The sequence below is a fragment of the Poecilia reticulata genome, chromosome 2 (assembly GCF_904066995.2).
Source record: "Poecilia reticulata chromosome 2, P_reticulata-male-v2, whole genome shotgun sequence".
Taxonomy (NCBI): Eukaryota; Metazoa; Chordata; class Actinopteri; order Cyprinodontiformes; family Poeciliidae; genus Poecilia; species Poecilia reticulata.
This window is the reverse complement of record NC_088831.1, coordinates 22745635-22763030: the sequence shown is the minus strand read 5'-3', so window position 1 is coordinate 22763030 and position 17396 is coordinate 22745635.

Genomic DNA, 17396 nt, shown 5'->3' with positions numbered 1-17396 from the left:
AGGTGAAGTTGTATGAAAAGAACATGCAGTTTTCAGGGAGATTTTTACAATTAAAAATCTGAAATAAAAAAATGCCAGCTCAACCCCTTTACTCCGACTCCCCTAAAGATAAAGCACAACCAATTCAGAAATCACTCGGCAGGAAAATAGAGATCACCTGTGTGCAGCTAGATCTCAGTATAAACACATTTGTTGGAGAACTGGAGACCTCCAACGTCGTTCTCTTAGATCTGATGTTCAGAGAGTGACTGGCATATGAAGTAAAAGCCCAAGCTTTTAACATTGCACAGTGCTCAATTCATTAATTCATGGCAGCAATGGTTATGACAATAGCTCCCCTTCCAAGGTCTTTCACCTTCCACGTGGTAACTCTGAAGAATCTCCATAATAACTTTTTGACGGGACAACAATCACCTCTTCATTCCACTATTACCTCTTAGAAGGACAAGCAAGAAGACGGGCACTGTGTGCAAGAAGCTGCTCCGAACAGATGAGACCAAAAATAATAAATAGAAAATAAAAAGTAACACTCTGCTAAAAGTGTGCAGAACATTTGAGAGATATCGGAGCTTCATCGCAAAGCAGTACGACGACCTTAAGCTTACAGTCTGACCTACGGTAGATTGGTTAAAGAATATTCATAGTCAAAGTACAGACAGGAATCACATTGAGAATCACACGTCCCATCCAGCCTGACTGGGTTTAGTCCAAAGAATAACGGGGAAACAATCTGGCTACAGATGGAGATACACTGTACTGCATCACTGCAGCAAAATGTGATTTTGCAAAAATATCCACAGCACATTATTAAGTTTTAATTTGAAAAAAAGAAAGAAACTGTCAAAAGGTTAAAAAAAAAACATGCATCATTTACCAAGGCACTTTACAAATTTGCTTTAAAAACTGATATGTTTTCAAACGGTTTCACTACATTTAGCCACTAAAGTCTTACGCGTCTTAAACGATGAATATGGAAAAATAGACTCGTCTTGTTTGGTCTTCAGAAATCTGATCACCTTCTAAGTTTCAAGATTTCCCTGTATTTACAAACTTCCCACGTCGACAAAAGAAAAAAGAAAGAAAGCCAAAGCTTTTAGTCAAGTCAAACTTCTAGTCAAGAGTTTGACTTGTGCACAAGTTCTTAAACCTATTTAAAACAGTTTTGTACATTTAAAGAGCAAAATGTTTAAGATTTTTCAACAGATGGCATGATGGGTTGCATCAATGGTCAACCAGTGATGGAGCATCTGACAGTCAAAATGGGACCCAATGAAACTTCATCGAGTGTGCAAGGAGATATCGGGTAATTAATATAACTTTTAGTAATTTACTTAAACCAATTCCTAATTTTAAGAGCCTTGACTTTAAATTTTATTCTTGAATTGCTTGCATGCATTCACACAAAACTCTTTTCCTGGAGCAATAAGCGTTTTGTGTGGCTTGTATTTTAGCCTCAACGTTGCTCTTTCCTTTCCTAGCGTAATGACGTTAGGACTCTAATCCAGTGATTTATGCATCCTGAGTTTGCATTTGATTGAGAAACCAAATGAAAACCTTCCTCAAATGTCAGACATCAGATCCACGTTTAGCCCGATAATACAAATCGTCTTATATCTCAAGCAACGATCGTCGGGAATGTTTCATGTGGAAATTTCCATTAATAATTTGATACAGTTCAGATTGGCTGGAGGTGTGGCCCCAGGTTCAGGTGTTAGGCGGCCGTGAATTGTGCAAATTTTATGTAAATATAGTCTAAAACAGTCTGCCGGAGGACAGAGCAGAATCTTGCAGACAAAGAATGGACGGATTAAAGGAAACCAAACCAACTCCGAGTGAGCAAATGTCAGCAAAACGGCGACGTATAAAGTAAAACATTCACGGTTTTAATGTGGAATTGTTCCAAGAGACGGTAAAACTCAACGTAAACAAAGTTGCAGCAACTTTTAGACGCCTACAAATAAGAGCTAAGCATGGGCCTGTTCTTACTATCCAATATTTTGGAGTAAATCTTTAAAACATTTGCTCTTCATATTCACAGCTCTTTGCAGTCTTAACCTCCAACATAATATTTTCTTCTTCACAATCATCTTATCTGTATTGAATGCTACAGAACGAGCACCACCTCAAACCCTCTCCACATTGGTTGAAGCTTCAAACAAATATGTTTTTGAGGAGGGGTGGAGGATTGTTCTGTCTGCTGCTCTGTGTTTGCCGACCGGGTGCCGTGATCGACTACCTGGGCAGGAAGGTGGAGGTAGCGTTGGAGTCTCCAATGATGGTGGGTGGAGTATGGACAAGGGCAGACCAGGTGGAGCTGTGGGCCGGTCAGTGGGCTTACCTTTGACCTCTGCAGGGCATAAGGTCGTGGAGAGACCTGAGACTGTCTTGTTGGGTGGAGGTTGTGGTCTTTGAGTGAGGCTAAAAACGTGGAAGGAATTTGAATTAAGCTCCTTTTATCATCCTCTCATTGCCTGTCTAGGGCTGTTAGGGCCCTGGGCCACACAGCCAGGTTTGGTGCCCTACTTGTCCCCCAAAAGTACATTTGTTTAACCAATGCAAATCACTGACCTTTTATAGGTAGATCTATACATCAGCGGATATGAATTAATGCGACCACTGGACGGTGGCTCCACTTTGTTTCTAAAAGTGTGAAAACTCCAAAGCCTGAACAGGTTCCCACTCACAGGGCAACACGGACATAAACAACCAGTACACTTATACCAACGGGTAATTTGGAGAAACTGGTTAGTCTATGAGTCACGTTTTTGGACTGTGGGAGGAAACCAGAGTACGCAGAGAGAACCAACGCATACACAGGGAGAACATCCAAAGTCTACACAGATTCACCCAAGGCTGGGATTCGAACCTAGAACCTTCTTGCTGCAAGGCAACAGAAGTGCTACCAGCTTCCATCATGCAGCCCAACCTTTATTACTATACCTGTAAATACAATCCAGTAGATCACTCAGTTAGCAAACAGACTCCGTCCATTTCTGGATATATACAGCCGTTCTGTGAAGGTTTGCTAAAAACCGTTAGGGACTATCAGGGAACGCAGAGAGTGGGTCAGAGTTATGATGCAAAATATTGCAAATGGACATTTTCCAAGCAACCATTCGAATCATCATCTACAAATGGAAAGTTTATGGCACCACTGCAAACGGGCCAAAACGTAGTACGACATGTCGAGCAGGAACAGCATTAGTCGAACAAGCAAACAAGAGTCCGATAGTACCTGGTGGAGAATCAGAGATGGTTGGAAAATTTATCAACTAGACGGCTGTAACTCCACAAAGCTGACTTTTTTTCTTTTTAATTGTGTCAAGATAAAAAAAAAAGTCCTGTTGGTAATGTGCCCCAAGTCATTGAGGGGACAGTAACATATAGCTGAAAACTAATAACACACATCGCCATCAACACACCGTTTCTATGGTGAAACATGGTAGTGGCAGCATCATGTGGTCTATAGGTCCAGATTTGAACCCAATTAAGAATCTTTTGCAAGAATTGAAAAAGCTATCCTATGAAAAAAATGATTACTTGGACATATGGATGTATATATTTAGACAAATGTAAACCCAGATAAGGTGGAAAATTAATTAACCTACGTTTTTTATTTATTTGATTTAATAATGAGGGTCCGTCTGAAAAATATGGTCTGACTCTATGGGGTAGGAGTTCATAAGTGTCTTACTTCTTCCTACTCTTTTTCCAGCATGTTAATATCACGGCACAAATATATGTGTCTTTTGCATTCCCTGTTCATGTGTGCTATTTTATACTGCCATCATATTGGAAATAAATAAAAATGAATACATTTTGAAAGCTCTTATTTAAAATTAAAAACCCATTTCAATTCCTATATCTGCAAACCTGATAAGAGATATACACCTAAAGTGTTGCAGCTGCACTACAGCAAAAGGGTGAAATATTGACTAGAGGGCTGAATATGAAATGTGCAGCACAACCTCCTATTTTTTCTTCTGCTTCCTTTCACTATACATACACGTACTCCCTTTTGTCGTGTCGTATCTATTGGATAATACGCTAATTAGTTGGGGTTTGCGGTTTGACGGCGTGTAAATGTTCAAAGGCTGGGGATATTTTTTGAAAACTGATTATTATTCATTTTTCTCCTTGCTTAATTTCATATTTCTTCAGTTTAGTGTAATTGCACTGAATACAAATGTCACTGCCTTTGCAAGCGTTGATTATTAGAGTAATAACTTAAAAGTCAAAATTTGAAACCCAAATGTGTCGTGAACAACGGCATCATAAATGAACCTGGAGAAAAACCTGCCGTCTGCACTGAGAAGTAAACAAAGAGCTTTAGCAGTAAGAGAGATTGTTGCAGAAAGACTAAATTTCAGCTTCCGGAGCAGTAAGACTACCGCGGCGTCAAAGTTTTTTATTAAAATCGGGGAGCTGTTTGAATACCAGTGCCTTCCAGTCATCGTCATAGTAACCAGAGGGCTGTGTGTGCCGCAAAGCTCAGCAAACAAGTTGTTGCACTGCTAAGTAAATCAAAGAGCAGACCAAACGTTCCTAAAAATAAGCCTGAAAAACGCTTCCACCTGTCTCCGTCTTATGTAACAGCCACATGACACGGAGGCCATTATGAGGATTTACGTGTTATTGAGTTAACGCTCGTCGTGCGTTTTGCTGCGTGCTCGTGACTCTTCGCAGCATTTCCACCGTTTTGCCCTCGTCTCCGGGGAATGTGCAGCTTTTCTCCGAGGACCACTGGGGGCCAGATGGCTTCTCCATCGACTGTTTCAGGACATTTCCCCCATTGATTCTTTTCTTTTACAGCTCAGGCTGCCACTAAAAGAAGGTAAGGGCTGGGGAGGCAGAGAGAGAGAGAGCAGAGGGGCCAGGTCAATCGATATACTACTGTCTGCTAATAAAAGGACAATGGGAAGATTTACATGCAAAATGAGACTGGTTATTAAAGGAAGAAAGACATTTTATTCCTTAAATGCTCACCTTCCTGTAACTGTTAGAGCGAGTACATTAGAGGACTCCTAGGGGCTTAAAGCTGTCATTTTATCCACTAAAGGCATCATTATTACACTCATATAACCTCCCTCTCTTCCAGATGTTACCACCGCTTCATACCAACACACATCTTTCAAATACTCAGCTTACAACCTATATTCAAGTTTTAATAAAAAATAAATTTCCACCATCTTTACATTCATTTCTACAACTTCATCCACAGTTCAATCTGAGAAAAAAAAAAAGCTCCAATTATTGTTAATTGTGTTGTTAGCACCTTTAAATCTAGCAGGAATGTCTTCCTGTAGCATATTTCTAGAGTTTTATAGTCTTAGATTCATATCACATCTGAGCATATTGAGCCATTATGAGTCAGTTTGAGTCTTTTTTTTTGCATCATCCAAATGTTTCAAACTCATTTTTGTGTTCATTTTTGTGTCTGCCAATCAAATCATCAAATTGATGAATACGTCTAAGCGAGCTGACTCAGTGGTGGCCGTGACGAGCTGACGCTGCAGAACCTGGTAGTAAATTGTAAATGATTATTGGACTTTGTTTACAGAGCAGTTAGTTTCCTTGTTTGTTTAGTCTCCCAAAATGCTTCCAAAAACAAATGAGACAAGCAAAAAAAAAAAAAAAAATCAAAGAGTAGCTAGTTCAACTGAAACAAATCTTTGCACTCAAGGAGATGGCTCAGGATGACATGTTGCATTTGAGAAACATTGGATGGGAGCATTTGAAGCCGAAACCAGAACCAGAGCCAAACATGGGGGAGCAGCATTCAGCTTCTATGCGCCGCAAATCTGGAACAAACTTCCAGAAAACTGCAAAGCAGCAGAAACATTGACCTCCTTTAGATCGAGACTAAAAACCTGCCTGCTTTTGAACCATAATAAATGAAACGTTGACCAACATATTTGATGTGTACACATCAAAATGCAATGTTTGTTCAACTGTTAACTGTACGATGTTTTCTTTATAACGTTTCCAAATAGCTGCTGAAATGTGCTATACAAATAATGATTGAAAAGATGCGATACTGTGAGACGGAGAGAAAATCTGCATAAAAGCTTGAACACTTTCCACAGTAGGCTAAACTGTAGTGGACATGTATGTCTATCTACATATATAATGTCCCACATGCACACTGGTGCTATTTGGACCGACATAAAACAAGCAAACACTTTGCCTCCCGTCTGTGGCTCATCAGGTATGTAAAGGAGGAAAATGAGAGAAATTATTAAGAAGGCAGAAGAAAAGAATTTCATAGTTAAATGAATCAGAAATATATTTGGTGTTTTTCATATCAGGCAAAATCCACTAAATCCCAGGAGAGGAGAAAATGGGGGGAAAAACAAATCTGGCTGTGTGTGCGCTGGTTGTAGACCACATGTCTCTCCGCCAGCTTTATTTATTTATTTTTTTAATTTCAATTCAAATAAGAGCATTTTGTAATATCACTGTATATTTTGTAGCAAATCAGGATTGTTGGAAAGGTGAGTCCAGGTGAGAAAGGTCATCAGATCTTTACAAACCTGCAACCTGTAAATGTGTCTCTACTTGTGAACACCTGAATCAGTTAATCAGGTTTCTTTCGGGTTTTGGAGACAATTAAACCCTTTGAGCCAGGTGTGCTAAATCTAGAGCACATCTAAAAGCTGAAGGACATCGACACATGAGGACTGGAGCATGGAGAATCGGGGTCACCCCCATAGACTGCCAGATCGGGGTGCTGCTCCCAGTTTTTCAGAAAAAAGGGTCTGGAGATTTTATTCCCGATTATGGAGTGATCACACTTAATAAAACCTCAACATTAAACCTTTGCAACACCCAACGTTAGATTGACTCTGGCTGTGGAGCAGGGATAATGAGGAGGTCATGGCGGTCTGGTTGTCTGGTCTTTATGAGTTTTCTTGGGGACGTTCAGATTAAGGTTTATAACTTTTGTCCCTCAAAGTATTTCGTGGGAGTGCAGGATACCTGGGATGCTTTAATGTCTGTCCAGTCCTCAACACAACCGAAGGAAAAGCTGTTCACATTCAAACGTTGAGTTTGTCCCGATTGCAGGTTGAATTTTCCAGACCCTGTATGTAGTTTAATAGGAGTTGATCTCACTGTATAATTGTGGAGATGATGGGATTTAGTTTGGTTAATAACACCCAAAGATTCATATTTGCTTTTTTGCAGATGTGCTAATGTTTGTGTCTTCAGGCACGTAGGATATCAGTCAGGTGTGACTTAAGTATTGGACACTTCTCATTGGGTTTGGGTCAATTTTTGCATCAAAGCAGAGAAATTTAAGTACAATGTCCTTTTCATCCTTTTTATCTGCCAGAAGGTGAAGGTCTTGATCTTTGGTTTGTTCAGACCTGGCAATGACATGTGGTTTGTTCGCAAAAGGATGAGATCCAGGATGCAAGGAGCAGATTGAAATTAGCCTCTTCCACAAGTCTGCAACCAGGTTGAGAGAAATGGTGAGGGGTGTGACAGTCTGATTAGGATGCCTCCTCTCCTGGAGACCTTTCAGATGCTTCCAATGAAAAAACCTACGAAAACCTGCAACCTGATCTCAGAGAAACGCATCGCAACAGTCAAATGGACAAGAACAAGAAAAGGCCGACCGATGCCTGATCTAATTAATTTAAAAAGATGCGATGTAACCTCAAGACATTTCCATGCATTTTTATTCAAGATTTAATTACACAAAAAAGCCTTTTCTCATTTGCAATGAGTTCATATTGTGTATTTTCACAGCATTTTCACATGTAGTACAAATAACTGAGCTTCAGCCCACTTCTATAATCTCATCAATCCACCCTGGTTACTACAAGGATTTAGTACAGACACCTGTTTACTCACGTGATTATTATAAATGGAAAACAAACGCAGGAAAAGACCGCAGCAGTGTTGCATCGACGGCTTGTCGAGTAATAGTTGGGTCTGAACGCGGAGGCGCGTCGTTCCAAGTGTTTTGATGCCGCGCGTCCAAAATGTTCACCACCCATATTTTGACATTTTCACAGATTATGAGATAATTATAACCCCGGCGCCCCTCGGAGCGCAACGATTTTCATCAATATGCAAATTCTTTTTTCTTTTTTTTTTTGTCTCGACACTTAAAATCAGACCACATGCTGAGTCGTGTCACCAGCCAGTCTCTGTAATGCCGTTAAATCCAACGCCAAATCCAGGAAAATTAGAAGCCCTTTTCCAATTTAGATTGGGATGAGAAGAAGAAAATGGTAAATAAGCCCAGACAATTGATTGGGTGGGGGGAGGGAGGTGTAGCAAACAGGTTTTAGACTGCAGAAACGTAGACATTTTAATCCTATAGATCTGCAATAACAGTGAAATAATAAAATGTAAAAGGCAAACTTGCCAAACTTAAACCTTTTCACATTTGGTCATTTACAATCACAACCTTTCATACATTTTACAGCGATTATATGTGACAGACCAACGCAGAGTAAAGTACAACTGGGCTGTGGAAGGAAAGAGGTTCATAATATGGTACTTTTTCCACAAATAAGCATCTGCAAAGTGTGACATTTGCTTTCAAATCCCCTGAATGAAAATTTTATATCACCATCAGTGCAATTACAGCTACAAATCTATTGGGGTATGTCTCAAAAGATGTGAATTTCTAGAGTTGTAAATCTGATACTTATTAGTAGCATCTTTGAATTTCTGTTTCTGGAAACAGAAATTCTCAGTTGACAATAAGCCGCCTGTCAATCGATCCAGTGGGTTTGTCAGCAATTGACCAATCAGCGGTCACGGTTTGTCCCGAAGTAAACGTCCACTTACCTGTAGGAACTGAACCTCTGACAAAGTGCAGTCATAGAGAATCGGAACAAAAGAGTCTGGAAAAAATGGATAAACGTCAGTGGAGGACATGCACTAAAGATACAAAGAGGACAGAATAGAGTTTATTCTGTCTCCAAAACCCAAATGGAGTCTGGTGACACGTAAAAGTCGGGATAAATGCCTGCAGCCAACCTCATGAGCAGCTGAATGAAACGGCGATCGACGTTTTCAATAAAATGAATCTAAATCAAGGCTGTCGTCATCATTGCATTTAGTGCTTAACGGCTAAATCAAAGATTAACACATCAAACTGGGTGAAGAACAATAAATGACTACAAATGGGTCAGTGTGTGTCTTTGTAAAGCAGTAACTTTTCAAGCATGTGGTGCAGATATTCAAACACAGCCCGACACACGTGATCAAAACACAGCCCAGATTTTTTGGTTTACATACTTTAGTGAGTTTTGCGAGCACAAAATGCGCCTGACAGAAAACACGACTGGTCAGATGCTTAGATTAAATAGAATATATGGCAAATGCCTTGGCTGAAATACAGAAATGCTTCTCAAATAATGCACCTTATAACCATGTTTGTCAGAGAGGTTTGCTCCGTGTGGATGGAGCGATCTTGAATTGGATTCATGTCCGGGCTTTGACTGGACCACTGTAGCTGCTCTGGTCTTAACTGTGAGTTTGGCGTTTGCTGTCCTGCTGAAGGTGAACTTCTCCCGTCGTCTTACTTTTACTACAGCAGCAGACAACAAAGTTCCCAAAGGCTTGTCCAGAGAGTCTCTGAGTTCACAGCAGGTCACCCTTAAAACAAGAAGCACCTTCAAATGCCGCCGCTCGGTCCGACGCTCAGTTCACGCTCACGAGCAGAAAGACGTCCTCGCTCGGTTCAAAGTTCACCGGGAATATTAACGCCACTTATGAACGCATGTCATTTGAATGCTTTCATGCCCAGTGATGTGTTTGGGAGGCGACGCGGGCATCATGTTCCGCTGTGAGAGTCACATCTGAGCCACTGAGCCGGATGATCTGCAGGCGGCGGAAAACATTTCTGCTGTTGAAAGTGGATGCAAGGTGAGAGCGCAAGGTCTGAACCAAAATGGCTCACGGAGGCAAAAATGAAAAGTTTTTTCTTTCAAAAGCCAATACCTGCTCTTAGTATTTTTTTCTGCGTAAGTCGCAAAACCAAGATCCAAATTTACATCTATACATTGAGACATTTAAATACTGCAGGAAAAGATGAAGCCCAACAGCCGCAACACCAAAACACCGAATGTTTTAACGGGTTGATTTGGAGAAAGTTGCAGTTTTCAGGTCCTGAAAACGCCGCCTCGGTCGGAGGGGAAACCGGATTCATGGCAACAGTTTTACGGTCTCCCCACGAGGCCGAGTAACCACCCCAGGACTTTTACCAATGCGTGTTTCAGCGTCGGTCACTCGGGGACAGCCACGGTCACGGCTCGCCTCTCCTTTACACTCCAGCAATAACTGTCATTATTGCAATATTTCACTTGTAATGTCACCGACATCCGGGCAAATCCCAGCTCATTTCGCGACGTTTATTTAAATACGGACGCGTGGTGCATGTCCTGCAGGCGGCTACGAGGAAAGAAGCGCCCGCTTGCCTCTCAGCGACGACACACAACGCGTCTTCTCCGCCTCCACTTTCTGAGCAACCTGTAATATTTCCTGCCTGCTCCCCTCCTCCACGTTCTCACACTCCTGTGATATTTTTAATAATGAAGAAGAAGAACTAATATATCCTCGAGCTGAGGGAGCGATACAGGGTTAAGCATATTCTGTAGCTAATTGCGCTTTCTGGTTTTTAATAAAGAAAAACCACACGCCTGCAGGCCTGCTTCTGTGTGTGTGTGTTTGCGTGTGCACATGTGCAGTTGTTTGTCTTTGCAAAACATGTCTCGAGCCTTTTTCTGGATCAGTCAGAAGGCTCTTAAATGAATAACTCTGCCAGAAATGTGTCTTGAACTTTGACGGCTTTTCTTCCCTTTTTTGATCAGTCGACACAATGAAGGTCCAAATTCAACAATCAGCCTTTAAAATGATGACCACCTTCTTCTTCTTCTTCTTGGGACCAATTTTGATGGATAGTGTCCACTGCAGACACTTAATAAGAGCTCAAGATCTGGAGATGCTCCGACCAAGTTTTATCATAATTGTGAAAAACACAAAAAACTTTCTGTTTTGACAAAATATTTCACTTCCTGCTCAATTCAGGTGCAAAGACCAAGAGATAATCGGTGTTATTCATTACATTTGTTCAAATGTAAAAATTAATAAATAATAAAAATAAAAATAATAAAAAAAAAAAACCCCAGAAAAATGTAAAATGTTAATTAACTTTTGGGATCACAAATTGCACACAGACTGGAAAAAAGGACTAATGTGGTTGAAAGCGGAGCAGTAAGACATGATATTGAATGGAACAACAAAGCAGAACCAACATGACTCACAATAAGAAACACTTTGTGGAAAAAAATCAAAAATCCAAAGCAAAACTTTGAAAAAAATAAATGAATATTGGTGAAGCCTGGATGCATTAGTTACTGGAAACATGTGGGAGAAAACAGGACGAGCCAAACTACTTCTACAAGTGTACCTTTTACTTATTTTTTCATTGGTCAGCAAAAGCGTTTCATCAATATAGATTAGACCAATCAAGTTCAGGTAACGTGTTACTAAAGGACAGAATGAAAGCGATAGAAAAACCAACGCTTGAATCCTTCAAAGATCTTAAGTGGAAGACGTATTCGTTCCCTTATCTTTATTATTTGCTGGATCCTGAGAAAAGGGGGCTGAGGGGGAAGAGATTTGTTGAACTTTTATGGAAGATGGTAAACCTGTTGGTCTTTATGCCGCCCGATGTGGATTTAAGTCGCGGCTTTATCTTGAGCGAAAGCCATGAAACAATAGGAAAGAAAGACAAAGTGTGGGAAAGGAAAGGCCATCAAAGTGAATGGTGGGTGGATGTTGGATAGTTGAAGAGCCCGCCGAGACATTATGTTCTTTATGAAGCCATAAAACAAAAGGCTGCTGCCTTCCCCTTCATCCCATCATCACAATGACCTTCATTTGATGACCGGCTCTGTTCGCTGGCTTTGTAAAGGCCAACATAATGGATGTTTATACATACCAGACATGCAGCTGCGCAAATAACATCATCACCGTTGTAGCGCCACATCAAACCGGACAATAATCTGCCTCGGGCTCCAGGTTTTTTTTTATTTTATTTTATTTATTTTTTTATGACTGACACGTCTGAATTAATCTGCTCATTTGGATGTGCTTGCGACAGGAATTAATTACCAGGCAATTGTGTCGAACATATTAATTTAGAGACGATTATACAATGCATTAGCCCAGGCACTCATTAGGCATGGGTTTGGTCTATTGAAATCACACGGGCGGAAAATGCGGTCCAATTTGCCACGCTTTGGCTCCCCGTTAACGTTTCGCCGTGCTTTCAGAGCTCCTCCTCCTCTTCGTCCTCGTCGTTTCACATCCCCGGCTCCGGCGCTCTCCTTTCTCCTTCGGCAGCTGAGGCCAACGAGTTTCACCGCTCAGTTCCTGTGGCTCGGCAGCAGGAGTGTGGAGGGAAACTCTGGGTTACGAAGTACCGTCACACTGACAGGAAGTCCTGAGCTCGTGAAAATGTTGGAAAAAAAAGAAAAAGGAGAGAGAAACTTGTCTGTTTCCCTACTAAAGAGGGCCCACGTGGTCCTGTTTGTTACTACCACACTGTTCATCGCCATCATGATGCCGACTAATCAAATCATTGTGCCTAAATTTGTAAAGCTAACTTCCTGCCGCCTTTTGAAATGATGTTACAAGTGTGAAAGAGGGAAAACCCGGACTGACCACATGAAGGGAAACGTCCTGTCACTGTCACTTCAGTCTGACCCTTCAACCTCCTGCACTTCACCAGTACAGCAGATCCTTAAAGGGCCAGTATTGTGTTTTCTCCAGACACAGAGTCACTTATAGCACAATCAGGTAACGCAAGTAAACCAAACATGACTGGAAAGAAATTTAGCTTCGTAATTTAACGTCTTGAAATCGGGCTGCTGTTTCTGAAACTCCGCCTTCAGGGAGTCATCACCTCTATTAACCCTCTAACAAAGTTTTTACCATCGTTGCACTGAGAAGTGGCTCCTATAACGAGCGCCCGCAGTTCCACCAGGTGGATTGTTAATCGCTGCTGGCTAGTCTGAAGGAGCTCAGCGAGGCGGAAGTCGCAGAGGAGGAGCTGCGTCTGGAGGCGGAGCTAAGTCCAATCAGGCGTTTTGCACAGCCTTTCCATGTGGAGCAGAGAATAAACCAATCACTGAGCTGCCACTGCAAGTACCAATAAATAGGAGTGATGAGAGTGAAAAATGACACCAGGTCCTCTCCCAGGCCGGTCCCTCCTGCGTCTCCTCCCAGTGGGGCGTGCTCAGAGCACCTCGCCTGCAGAGGTCCAGGTGGCGTCCGACCAGATGCCTGAGCTACACATGAGCCGTCTGACTGGAATAACATTCTGGCTCAAACACACCCAACAGGTTCTGCACTGAGATTTTAATCACAGCTTAATCTAAATGTGACCTGCTGCCACAACCACACCAGGCAGATGAACAAGAAAACAAGCAAAGAAAAAAGAAGCAACACCTCATAAGGTCAGAGGTCATTTACACTGATGGAAGCCTTTCTAAACGATTTTTCTTTGTTGGGAAGAAATGTCTTAAATTAGCACACACTCTCTAAATAAATTAATAATTGATTAAAATAATGTTTTACACTAGGAAGGCTAGTGAAACGAGTTGAAACGAAGAAAAGGGAAGAAGAAAAGCTCCTGCATCCTGACAACGCCGTGCTTCTCAGATGCATTCACGTTCCAGGCGTCGGTGGGTAAATTTGTTCAAAGATAATCAACTGTAAACTTCAGTCTGACGTTATCATGAAACTCGCTCAGCCCGGACAAGTGACCTCTCAACTCAGCGAGACGCGTCCGCCGCGGATATAGAATCTGATGTTTTTCGTGATCATAAAACCCTGCAAGCCTTAAAATCTCAACACAATCTTAATGCCGCTCGCCACCATTACTCTTTGGCGCTCGGCGACGGCGGCGTGGTGGCGCAAACGCTGATTTCCTTCCGGCCAAGAAGCATTTTGTTCCAAAGTTGGGCTGCGGTCTGCGATGTCTCAGAAGTGGAGCGGGAGTCTTGAGCCGAGTTTCTGTTCAGCTGGGCTCCTGTCAATTTTCATAACTGGCAAAAACAAATGAAGGTACAATTGGATGCAGCGCTCACGCTGAGAGACGGCTGCTGCTTCGCTGAATACATTAGCTGTTTGAGGCTGTTGCTATGGCGGTGTACTGCAGGGATGCGCTTTGTGTGCGCTGCTGTGCTGCCTATTGTGGATGTTTGTCTTCCTCCAAGCAGAGTGTGTGTGTGCATGTGGAGGCTTCTTTGGTGTGTTACTCTGTGGCAATGTGTGTGAGCTCCTCAGCGGTTCTATATGGAAGGAAGTTTGTCCAGGCTGGTGTTTGTGTGTGTGCACATCCCCAGCGTGTTGCTGGCATAGCGTGGCGTGTTGCTCTAACAGGCTTGTCCTCCATTAGTGGCTCAGCATTGGGCTTAAAAACTGGGGGGGTGGGAGGACGAGAGATGGATGCGCACACACACACCCACCCACCCACACACACCCAGGCACGCAGACTGACGTTCTTAAAATTCTACTCGAGTAAAGCAGCGGGGCGACGGAGCCTCGCCGCAGCGGAGCGATGGGGCGTTTTGTATTTCATTTAAATGATTTTACCTCAGATGTAGAACCTGGTTTGCATGAGGCATGATTACAAGTTCTGTATCCCCGGATCTCTGTAGAGTGTAAACACATTACTAGTCGTCTGATAGGCTGGCATTTTAAAGACAAGATTACCGAAAGGAATCTTTAAACTCCAAAGAATCGCTGAAAAATAAGATATTTTGAGAGGATCAGTTTCTTCCTCGTCTGATTTGGGTTTCCACTCTTGGCTGAGATTGTTTGAGTTGTGTGAAATTTACAGTGTTCACTGGAAAAACTACCTGAAACAAAATTTAACGCACATTTGTAGTACTGACGTCTCTTTTTGTTTTCAGAATGAAACGGCGACGGTCCGACTGGAAGAAAACCTTTTAACGCGTTCTCTGTTCAGCTGTGGATTTAGCTGCTATCTAATCATCTAGAGCTGTTCATAATCTAGTCAGAGGGCCAAAGTTCACGTAGCAAGACGGGGAGAGGGGAACATCCACTAACAAACTCACAATAATATGGATAAGCTAGACTGCAACACCTTGACCCCAAGGACTGTCCTTGGTAAAAGCTGTAGTTACTGGCTGTGTGGAGGCTGTCACTCAGACAAGTCCTGCTCATTGCACAGATACAAAATAAAATAAAAAATACTAGCATCCCTGCTGAGTGTGTGTGCATGCGTGACACTTGACTGAGGGGAGGTGTAATCACTGTGCAGCTTTTACAAACAAAGACGAGAGGAGGAGGCAACAATTCAAGCTTAGATTTGGTCAGTGTGTCTGAGCCTCCCACCACAGAGAAAGACAAATATTTGTTTTAAAAGCAAAAAAAAAAAAAAAAAAGAAAAAGTACAATTAAACTGTAAGATGTAGTACCAATTTTGCCCCGAGTTCACAAACCAGCATAAAAGATCTGGCACTGAACATTGGGGACCAAGGGAAATTTTCACTATACGACCAAAAGTCATACAGATAAGCTACGACAAATACTTAAGATTGATGCGCTCTTATTGTGCGTTCACACCAAACGCGTTTTGAGCGTCAGCCTTGTCTGGTCTACATTCAAAGTCTGTATTTAGATGCGTCACAAGTCATTGCGGCGCATTTCGAGCGTCTAGCGCGGCGAGATTTTAACAGTTTGAAGTGTCGAGAGCGTCCAACGCTTCCTACGGAAAACAGCTCACTGAGTTCTAGCAAGATAATACGACAAGATGCCAATCATGCAATAGTATTCCACACTCAGCTGGTGTTTAATGAACAGAGGTCACCACATTCCTGGAGAACGAAAAGCTGCACACTTCCAAGCTTCATGTGGCCTTCAGATTAGCTGGAGAACATAGAGAGCCTCAATGACCCACCATGACTGAGCTGCTGCATCCAAACCTTACGTCACCAAATGCTGTGCCAAGCGTTGGATTCGTTGGTGTAAAACCATCTCTGGACTCCTGCAGACATGTTCTCTGCAAGTACAGATGTTCTCTGCAGGTACAGATCACACCTTCTGTTTGGGAAGTTTAACCGTCGTATTACGGCTTTGAAAATGTCAACTGCTTCATCGTGCAACCAGCATGTACCAAACCTCAACTCTCTCAAGAAAGTTGAATCTCACCTTTGAGGCAGCTTTGCATCTCTTCCAGTGAATTTGAACAGAGCCATGCACTGCAGTATGCATTACATGAACCTATACAGACATAAGGTTTCCAAATGAATGCCACTTTTCCAGGCACGCTCCACATGCAGGAGGCCACAGGGGGCGAAGAATGGAGAGAGAACGGAGATGGCAGCAAATGAGGAGGAATTTGACAAAAAAAAAATAAAAATAGGGAACAGAAATCCTCCAGCGTCTCATATCTGAGGAGCAGGAGGCCAGCCAAAAGCAGGTGTGCCGATGAATAACTCAAACCAGGTGCGACGAGAGCAGAGGGCCGTCCGAAACCGTTGGGGGGAACGAAGCAAGAGAGATAAGCAAATAAAACGAAAACACACATTTTTATCTGCATTTTCTGTTGCGCTACACATAAGATTACAAACACATAGTTTGAATCTTGCATTCGTCCCTAAAGGGAGCAGGCGTCTGCTTAAGCCGGCTCGTATGCGTTCAATGCCGTTTGGATGATGTGTTTGAAATGTGGCTTGATTAAAAGCTTACAACTCAGTGTGTGCCCTTTCCCAGCAGATCATCAATCATGTGCGTAGGATCCAAATGCTTCCTCTGACATTACCTCAGCTGCTTGTTGCATTCGCTTAATATTATAATCATGTCTATTGTAGGCTTCTAATTGAATAGTTGTGATGTAATTATGTGTATTCCACATAGAAGAGAGGGAATATACCAATGCGAGAGGATGATTATTGCTGAATAATGGGACGATTGTTACGATGTGGTAAAGAACCGAGGCGCTCCTCGGATCCTTACAGGCTGCTTTCACTGAACTCAGGAAAATAGAGGCTTCAGGTTAACACAAAGCAGACATAGATCTGAATTTAACAGCAGCTGAATTGGTGTTTCCATTAATGGACCTTGCCACGTTTCTTGCCGTGTTTCATTGGCTAATGCCCATTTCACGTCACAGCGCAGCGTGACCGTCTCACAAACACAAGCTACAGTAGTAAACTCAATGCTAAAGTATATTGTGGACTACCAGACCGGCAGAAAGTTTTTGCGTTAGGACTCGAAAAAGAATGGTTCTCCACCGTCAGTGGCGTATCTGTACAGGCGATGTCAGGTATCCTGATCGTATTTGTGGAACTAAAATTCACACATTTCCAAAATCTGAAACGGAATGCCTTGCTTGGATC